Consider the following 10,599-nt stretch of genomic DNA (forward strand, 5'->3'; position numbering starts at 1 on the left):
CAGGTGTATATCAGTATGTAGTGTCTCTACTTTAAAGAGGTCCTCTCCTGCTGATGTTCAGATGTATATCAGTATGTAGTGTCTCTACTTTAAAGAGTCCTCTCCTGCTGATGTTCAGGTGTATATCGTATGTAGTGTCTTTCCTATTAAAGAGTCCTCTCCTGCTGATGTTCAGGTGTATATCAGTATGTAGTGTCTCTACTTTAAAGAGTCCTCTCCTGCTGATGTTCAGGTGTATATCAGTATGTAGTGTCTCTACTTTAAAGAGTCCTCACCTGCTGATGTTCAGGTGTATATCAGTATGTAGTGTCTCTACTTTAAAGAGTTCCTCCTCCTGCTGATGTTCAGGTGTATATCAGTATGTAGTGTCTCTACTTTAAAGAGTCCTCTCCTGCTGATGTTCAGGTGTATATCAGTATGTAGTGTCTCTACTTTAAAGAGTCCTCTCCTGCTTGATGTTCAGGTGTATATCAGTATCGTAGTGTCTCTACTTTAAAGAGTCCTCTCCTGCTTGATGTTCAGGTGTATATCAGTATGTAGTGTCTCTACTTTAAAGAGTCCTCTCCTGCTGATGTTCAGGTGTAATCAGTATGTAGTAGTCTCCTACTTGTAAAGAGTCCTCTCCTGCTGATGTCAGGTGTATATCAGTATGTAGTGTCTCTACTTTAAAGAGTCCTCTCCTGCTGATGTTCAGGTGTATATCAGTATGTAGTGTCTCTACTTTAAAGAGTCCTCACCTGCTGATGTTCAGGTGTATATCAGTATGTAGTGTCTCTACTTTAAAGAGTTCTCTCCTGCTGATGTTCAGGTGTATATCAGTATGTAGTGTCTCTACTTTAAAGAGTCCTCTCCTGCTGATGTTCAGGTGTATATCAGTATGTAGTGTCCTCTACTTTAAAGAGTCCTCTCCTGCTGATGCTCAGGTGTATATCAGTATGTAGTGTCTCTACTTTAAAGAGTCCTCTCCTGCTGATGTTCAGGTGTATATCAGTATGTAGTGTCTCTACTTTAAAGAGTCCTCTTCTGCTGATGTTCAGGTGTATATCAGTATGTAGTGTCTCTACTTTAAAGAGTCCTCTCCTGCTGATGTTCAGGTGTATATCAGTATGTAGTGTCTCTACTTTAAAGAGTCCTCTCCTGCTGATGTTCAGGTGTATATCAGTATGTAGTGTCTCTACTTTAAAGAGTCCTCTCCTGCTGATGTTCAGGTGTATATCAGTATGTAGTGTCTCTACTTTAAAGAGTCCTCTCCTGCTGATGTTCAGGTGTATATCAGTATGTAGTGTCTCTACTTTAAAGAGTCCTCTCCTGCTGATGTTCAGGTGTATATCAGTATGTAGTGTCTCTACTTTAAAGAGTCCTCTCCTGCTGATGTTCAGGTGTATATCAGTATGTAGTGTCTCTACTTTAAAGAGTCCTCTCCTGCTGATGTTCAGGTGTATATCAGTATGTAGTGTCTCTACTTTAAAGAGTCCTCTCCTGCTGATGTTCAGGTGTATATCAGTATGTAGTGTCTCTACTTTAAAGAGTCCTCTCCTGCTGATGTTCAGGTGTATATCAGTATGTAGTGTCTCTACTTTAAAGAGTCCTCTCCTGCTGATGTTCAGGTGTATATCAGTATGTAGTGTCTCTACTTTAAAGAGTCCTCTCCTGCTGATGTTCAGGTGTATATCAGTATGTAGTGTCTCTACTTTAAAGAGTCCTCTCCTGCTGATGTTCAGGTGTATATCAGTATGTAGTGTCTCTACTTTAAAGAGTCCTCTCCTGCTGATGTTCAGGTGTATATCAGTATGTAGTGTCTCTACTTTAAAGAGTCCTCTCCTGCTGATGTTCAGGTGTATATCAGTATGTAGTGTCTCTACTTTAAAGAGTCCTCTCCTGCTGATGTTCAGGTGTATATCAGTATGTAGTGTCTCTACTTAAAGAGTCCTCTCCTGCTGATGTTCAGGTGTATATCAGTATGTAGTGTCTCTACTTTAAAGAGTCCTCTCCTGCTGATGTTCAGGTGTATATCAGTATGTAGTGTCTCTACTTTAAAGAGTCCTCTCCTGCTGATGTTCAGGTGTATATCAGTATGTAGTGTCTCTACTTTAAAGAGTCCTCTCCTGCTGATGTTCAGGTTGTATATCAGTATGTAGTGTCTCTACTTTAAAGAGTCCTCTCCTGCTGATGTTCAGGTGTATATCAGTATGTAGTGTCTCTACTTTAAAGAGTCCTCTCCTGCTGATGTTCAGGTGTATATCAGTATGTAGTGTCCTTACTTTAAAGAGTCCTCTCCTGCTGATGTTCAGGTGTATATCAGTATGTAGTGTCTCTACTTTAAAGAGTCCTCTCCTGCTGATGTTCAGGTGTATATCAGTATGTAGTGTCTCTACTTTAAAGAGTCCTCTCCTGCTGATGTTCAGGTGTATATCAGTATGTAGTGTCTCTACTTTAAAGAGTCCTCTCCTGCTGATGTTCAGGTGTATATCAGTATGTAGTGTCTCTACTTTAAAGAGTCCTCTCCTGCTGATGTTCAGGTGTATATCAGTATGTAGTGTCTCTACTTTAAAGAGTCCTCTCCTGCTGATGTTCAGGTGTATATCAGTATGTAGTGTCTCTACTTTAAAGAGTCCTCTCCTGCTGATTGTTCAGGTGTATATCAGTATGTAGTGTCTCTACTTTAAAGAGTCCTCTCCTGCTGATGTTCAGGTGTATATCAGTATGTAGTGTCTCTACTTTAAAGAGTCCTCTCCTGCTGATGTTCAGGTGTATATCAGTATGTAGTGTCTCTACTTTAAAGAGTCCTCTCCTGCTGATGTTCAGGTGTATATCAGTATGTAGTGTCTCTACTTTAAAGAGTGCCTCTCCTGCTGATGTTCAGGTGTATATCAGTATGTAGTGTCTCTACTTTAAAGAGTCCTCTCCTGCTGATGTTCAGGTGTATATCAGTATGTAGTGTCTCTACTTTAAAGAGTCCTCTCCTGCTGATGTTCAGGTGTATATCAGTATGTAGTGTCTCTACTTTAAAGAGTCCTCTCCTGCTGATGTTCAGGTGTATATCAGTATGTAGTGTCTTTACTTTAAAGAGTCCTCTCCTGCTGATGTTCAGGTGTATATCAGTATGTAGTGTCTCTACTTTAAAGAGTCCTCTCCTGCTGATGTTCAGGTGTATATCAGTATGTAGTGTCTCTACTTTAAAGAGTCCTCTCCTGCTGATGTTCAGGTGTATATCAGTATGTAGTGTCTCTACTTTAAAGAGTCCTCTCCTGCTGATGTTCAGGTGTATATCAGTAGTATGTTAAGGTATCGGTGTATATCAGTTAGTGTCTCTACTTTAAAGAGTCCTCTCCTGCTGATGTTCAGGTGTATATCAGCTATGTAGTGTCTCTACTTTAAAGAGTCCTCTCCTGCTGATGTTCAGGTGTATATCAGTATGTAGTGTCTCTACTTTAAAGAGTCCTCTCCTGCTGATGTTCAGGTGTATATCAGTATGTAGTGTCTCTACTTTAAAGAGTCCTCTCCTGCTGATGTTCAGGTGTATATCAGTATGTAGTGTCTCTACTTTAAAGAGTCCTCTCCTGCTGATGTTCAGGGTGTATATCAGTATGTAGTGTCTCTACTTTAAAGAGTCCTCTCCTGCTGATGTTCAGGTGTATATCAGTATGTAGTGTCCTCTACTTTAAGAGTCCTCTCCTGCTGATGTTCAGGTGTATATCAGTATGTAGTGTCTCTACTTTTAAAGAGTCCTCTCCTGCTGATGTTCAGGGTGTATATCAGTATGTAGTGTCTCTACTTTAAAGAGTCCTCTCCTGCTGATGTTCAGGTGTATATCAGTATGTAGTGTCTCTACTTTAAAGAGTCCTCTCCTGCTGATGTTCAGGTGTATATCAGTATGTAGTGTCTCTACTTTAAAGAGTCCTCTCCTGCTGATGTTCAGGTGTATATCAGTATGTAGTGTCTCTACTTTAAAGAGTCCTCTCCTGCTGATGTTCAGGTGTATATCAGTATGTAGTGTCTCTACTTTAAAGAGTCCTCTCCTGCTGATGTTCAGGTGTATATCAGTATGTAGTGTCTCTACTTTAAAGAGTCCTCTCCTGCTGATGTTCAGGTGTATATCAGTATGTAGTGTCTCTACTTTAAAGAGTCCTCTCCTGCTGATGTTCAGGTGTATATCAGTATGTAGTGTCTCTACTTAAAGAGTCCTCTCCTGCTGATGTTCAGGTGTATATCAGTATGTAGTGTCTCTACTTTAAAGAGTCCTCTCCTGTTGATGTTCAGGTGTATATCAGTATGTAGTGTCTCTACTTTAAAGAGTCCTCTCCTGCTGATGTTCAGGTGTATATCAGTATGTAGTGTCTCTACTTAAAGAGTCCTCTCCTGCTGATGTTCAGGTGTATATCAGTATGTAGTGTCTCTACTTTAAAGAGTCCTCTCCTGCTGATGTTCAGGTGTATATCAGTATGTAGTGTCTCTACTTTAAAGAGTCCTCTCCTGCTGATGTTCAGGTGTATATCAGTATGTAGTGTCTCTACTTTAAAGAGTCCTCTCCTGCTGATGTTCAGGTGTATATCAGTATGTAGTGTCTCTACTTTAAAGAGTCCTCTCCTGCTGATGTTCAGGTGTATATCAGTATGTAGTGTCTCTACTTTAAAGAGTCCTCTCCTGCTGATGTTCAGGTGTATATCAGTATGTAGTGTCTCTACTTTAAAGAGTCCTCTCCTGCTGATGTTCAGGTGTATATCAGTATGTAGTGTCTCTACTTTAAAGAGTCCTCTCCTGCTGATGTTCAGGTGTATATCAGTATGTAGTGTCTCTACTTTAAAGAGTCCTCTCCTGCTGATGTTCAGGTGTATATCAGTATGTAGTGTCTCTACTTTAAAGAGTCCTCTCCTGCTGATGTTTCAGGTGTATATCAGTATGTAGTGTCTCTACTTTAAAGAGTCCTCTCCTGCTGAATGTTCAGGTGTATATCAGTATGTAGTGTCTCTACTTTACAGAGTCCTCTCCTGCTGATGTTCAGGTGTATATCAGTATGTAGTGTCTCTACTTTAAAGAGTCCTCTCCTGCTGATGTTCAGGTGTATATCAGTATGTAGTGTCTCTACTTTAAAGAGTCCCTCCTGCTGATGTTCAGGTTGTATATCAGTATGTAGTGTCTCTACTTTAAAGAGTCCTCTCCTGCTGATGGTTCAGGTGTATATCAGTATGTAGTGTCTCTACTTTAAAGAGTCCTCTCCTGCTGATGTTCAGGTGTATATCAGTATGTAGTGTCTCTACTTTAAAGAGTCCTCTCCTGCTGATGTTCAGGTGTATATCAGTATGTAGTGTCTCTACTTTAAAGAGTCCTCTCCTGCTGATGTTCAGGTGTATATCAGTATGTAGTGTCTCTACTTTAAAGAGTCCTCTCCTGCTGATGTTCAGGTGTATATCAGTATGTAGTGTCTCTACTTTAAAGAGTCCTCTCCTGCTGATGTTCAGGTGTATATCAGTATGTAGTGTCTCTACTTTAAAGAGTCCTCTCCTGCTGATGTTCAGGTGTATATCAGTATGTAGTGTCTCTACTTTAAAGAGTCCTCTCCTGCTGATGTTCAGGTGTATATCAGTATGTAGTGTCTCTACTTTAAAGAGTCCTCTCCTGCTGATGTTCAGGTGTATATCAGTATGTAGTGTCTCTACTTTAAAGAGTCCTCTCCTGCTGATGTTCAGGTGTATATCAGTATGTAGTGTCTCTACTTTAAAGAGTCCTCTCCTGCTGATGTTCAGGTGTATATCAGTATGTAGTGTCTCTACTTTAAAGAGTCCTCTCCTGCTGATGTTCAGGTGTATATCAGTATGTAGTGTCTCTACTTTAAAGAGTCCTCTCCTGCTGATGTTCAGGTGTATATCAGTATGTAGTGTCTCTACTTTAAAGAGTCCTCTCCTGCTGATGTTCAGGTGTATATCAGTATGTAGTGTCTCTACTTTAAAGAGTCCTCTCCTGCTGATGTTCAGGTGTATATCAGTATGTAGTGTCTCTACTTTAAAGAGTCCTCTCCTGCTGATGTTCAGGTGTATATCAGTATGTAGTGTCTCTACTTTAAAGAGTCCTCTCCTGCTGATGTTCAGGTGTATATCAGTATGTAGTGTCTCTACTTTAAAGAGTCCTCTCCTGCTGATGTTCAGGTGTATATCACTATGTAGTGTCTCTACTTTAAAGAGTCCTCTCCTGCTGATGTTCAGGTGTATATCACTATTGTAGTGTCTCTACTTTAAAGAGTCCTCTCCTGCATGATGTTCAGGTGTATATCAGTATGTAGTGTCTCTACTTTAAAGAGTCCTCTCCTGCTGATGTTCAGGTGTATATCACTATGTAGTGTCTCTACTTTAAAGAGTCCTCTCCTGCAGATGTTCAGGTGTATATCAGTATGTAGTGTCTCTACTTTAAAGAGTCCTCTCCTGCTGATGTTCAGGTGTATATCAGTATGTAGTGTCTCTACTTTAAAGAGTCCTCTCCTGCAGATGTTCAGGTGTATATCAGTATGTAGTGTCTCTACTTTAAAGAGTCCTCTCCTGCTGATGTTCAGGTGTATATCAGTACGTAGTGTCTCTACTTTAAAGAGTCCTCTCCTGCTGATGTTCAGGTGTATATCAGTATGTAGTGTCTCTACTTTAAAGAGTCCTCTCCTGCTGATGTTCAGGTGTATATCAGTATGTAGTGTCTCTACTTTAAAGAGTCCTCTCCTGCTGATGTTCAGGTTGTGTATCAGTATGTAGTGTCTCTACTTTAAAGAGTCCTCTCCTGCTGATGTTCAGGTGTATATCAGTATGTAGTGTCTCTACTGTGACATGTCTGCTCTGATTGGTTAGCTGGCCGGCTCTGTTGTTATTGGTCAACATCTTAGAGATGTCCCTCTAATGGAATCATGTTTTTAATATTGCTTTTTTTTTCAATCTAATTGTTATCCACAATCACATCTTAAATTGACCAGATGAATAGGGTCATAATAACCGTGCATATACTGTAATCTGGTGTCAGTGTGCAGAGCCTCTGTGGTTGAGATGGGGATGCTGGTTCCGATCCTGGATCTGATCCGGTCCGGAGACTCCAGCGCTCAGAGCCACTCCTGCGCCTGCCTCCTCGCCTCCTCAGGTGGGTGCAGAAGGATTTAAGGTCTTTAAATTGTTTAATAATAATTATTCTCTCGGTGTCTGGCTGTTACATATTTTTATATATATTTGTTTTTGTATTCGGGATTGTGGGAAACGGTATGTTGATCTCTCTGTCTGTACACACAAACTGAAAGATTGACAATAAAGTTCACTTTGACTTTTGAAAGTTTAACATGTATTTCCGTGCAGAGTCGAACAGAGAGGCTGTCATGTTGGAGGGAGTGAAGCCTCTGCTGGCTTTAGCCAGATCCTACGACCCTCGAGAGCAGCAGGTGGCCTCCTGGGCTCTGCTGCACCTCACACACTCAGGTAGGGTCACTTCCTTTAAAGGTCCCCTATTATACTGTTTTTCATCAATATATTATAGGTCTCAGATATATACAAACATGTCTCTGAAGTGTTTGGCTCCAAACACCAAACAGATCATTGCAGCATTACCCAGAATCCCCTCTGTTTCAGCCCTGTTTCCAAAGTGCTGATTCTCTGTCTGTTACTTTAGATGAAAATAAGGAGCCCCTCCCCACGCCCCTCTGAGAGACATTTGGTTACAAAGAACTCAATGGTGCTCTAGGAGGAGATTCAGGTGATAAGATGGGGGGGGGGTTACCTTGGTTGCTGATTGGCTAATGGTTACACAAGACAAAAAATCGCTATGACATCATTAAGTGGCCAAAATCTGATCAGCTCATTTTCAGACAGGTTTTTATATCAAATGGATCAGGACAAAAAGTGAGAGAATTTTTTTTCCTGAAACTTTCAGAGTCTCTTTCCACAGAGGGGACACATGTTGATGAAGAAGAGACATGAAGAAGAGGGGACACATGTTGATGTAGAAGAGACATGAAGAAGAGGATTTTGCATAATAGGTGACCTTTAAATCCTCACATATTTAACAAAAGCAGATGTTTTTTTCTGGTGTTATGCTCCTCTCTCTCTCTCTCCAGATTGGTCCAGGAGGCTGCTGGGTGATGCGGGGGGTTTCCCGGTTCTGGTTCTGCTGCTGCAGGGCTCAGACTCAGAGGTCCAGTTCTACAGCTGCTCCGCCCTCTGCAACATCTCTTCTGCTCGGGAGCTCCACCCGAAGCTGCTCAGCATCGGGAGTCACTTCCTGTTGAAGTCCCTGCTGACGCTCGCCTCCTCCTCCGTGCAAAATGTAACGTTGAGTTTCTCCTTCCTCAAGATTCAAGGCTTTATTGTCATGTGTACATAGCTACAGTGTAGCTATGACAATGAAAATCTGAGGTCACACGCTCCTCCAACAGAGCAACACAATAAAACAGATAAAATAGAATTTCATTGCCATTTCTCCGCTGTAGCTTTGAATCTTTTGAATCCATCATATGTATATACAGTATATTATAAGCCTATATTCATGCTACTGCAGTATTTGTTTACCTTTTTCTAAAGAACATTTTAATTGTGTATATTGTTTATAGTGATTGATATACTATTTTTCATTTTCATTTTAATTAACTCTTTTCCACTTTTGAGTATTTGTATTTTAATGTTGAGCACACTGGTCCTGTAACAAAAATAATTTCGCAATTTGGGATTAATAAAGTACCTACCTACCTAACTACCTAACTATCTATCTATCGACTGTAGAGGTGAGTTTGAAGGTAAGTTCACAAAAATGTATGATTAAAAATTCAGTTTTGTTGTTACAGACTCTCTCACAGAATGGTAAATATTTTCCCATTTCATTTTGCTGATGCTTTTATCCATTGAAATAACAATAAGTGCATGTAACCATGAAGATGCAAACTCAAAAAGTGTCTATACTAGATGTGAGAAAATGTATTTTAAATACATTTTTACCATTGAAGATAGTACTTGTGTATTTTTAACTAAAGTAACTTTTTTTAATTTCCCATAATATTTATATTTTGCGTGGACTGTGACATGTTGTGTGGAGTGTTTTTCGAGCAAGGCAAGTTTATTTATATAGCACCTTTCAACACAAGGCAATTCAAAGTGTTGCCAAAGTGGCAATTCAAAGATCTTGTCAAACAAAACAAGCTAATATAGAATAACACAGATATAAAATACATGAATAAAGTTACAGTGCAGTGTAAGAGATGAATAGTTCAATTAAAAGCAGCGTCAAAAAGAAAAGTCTTCAGGCTGGATTTAAAAGTAGTCAGAGTTGCAGCCGACCGGCAGGTTTCTGGGAGTTTGTTCCAGATACTTGGAGCATCATAACTGAACTTCTCCATGTTTAGTTCTGACTCTGGGGACAGAAAAGTGCACCGTACTTTAACAACAAACTCCTCCTAGGGATTTTATCCAATCATCTTCAAATCTTGACAGTAGCATCTCAAGACCTGGGAGATGAAAAGTTAGTGGCGCCCATTTTGACTCTCGCCTGATGGCTCTGTGATCCCTTTCCATGGAAGGTGATTATCTCCTAACGCCAGCTGACACGCTCCAAACGGCCCCAAACGTCACATGATGGTTAATGCTTCGGCCCTGAACAGCTCATCTCCAAATCTGAGGTGCCGAAACACGATATTGCTGTGACACCAATGGACACGGTCCGATCGCTACCAAATTTCACATGTAATCACCGGTCCATGCCTCAAAACATCTACATTACAACAGAATTGTGTCGAAGTCTTTACGTTTGGTGTCAATCATGATGAAGTCCAAGCTATGTAACATGAATGGCATGTCCCCCAAAGAGTTTATGGAAATCAGAAATAGTCATAATTGTCTATGATAAACTGTGTAGCCGTAATATAGAAACTCAGAGACTTAATGTCCCCTTTAAACCCACCATATGTAATCCCACAGCTGTTACGGCATACAATAATGTACTGTATTATAAACGCTTTGTAATCTAGAGCCTTTGCTATAAATCATAATATTATAATATCATATTTTCCAGTGTTCCCCAAGTGATAAACTTAAGTATAAAATAAAAGTACTTAAGTATTTCCATCTTATTCATCTTTATACTTTTCTAAATCACTTCATCTCTCAGGTAACTATTTTACTTTTTACTCAGTTACGTTTTTCTTACATTACATTAAATTACATTGCATTCTTTTAGATATACTGAACAATTTGTACTAACCCTAACCCTAAACCCTATCCATACCATAATTAGGTAATTTTAAATGTGAGTTTTCATTAACTTGTGTCTGTTAAAGGTGGGGTAGGTCATTTTGGAGAAACCAGCTCGAGTGCGCTAGAATTTGAAAATACACAACCGGAAAAGATCTGCCACTTCCTTACAGAGCCCCTCCTCCAACACACACGAACGCGCACATGACCAATGAGGGCACGAGATAAGTTTGTGCACAGATGGAAGGCTGACAGGCAGGTAGGCCATCCAGTTATTTTAGCCGGGCCGGCTCAGATGATTGGTCGTGCTTTTTACAGTACTACAGCTTCCACAGATGATATTTATTTATGGATTTGTTGTCAAAGCACTTCAGATATTCATTGCTATCGGGATGTTAAGAGC

This window comes from Trematomus bernacchii, unplaced genomic scaffold (assembly GCF_902827165.1).
Source record: "Trematomus bernacchii unplaced genomic scaffold, fTreBer1.1, whole genome shotgun sequence".
In the NCBI taxonomy this organism is placed as follows: domain Eukaryota; kingdom Metazoa; phylum Chordata; class Actinopteri; order Perciformes; family Nototheniidae; genus Trematomus; species Trematomus bernacchii.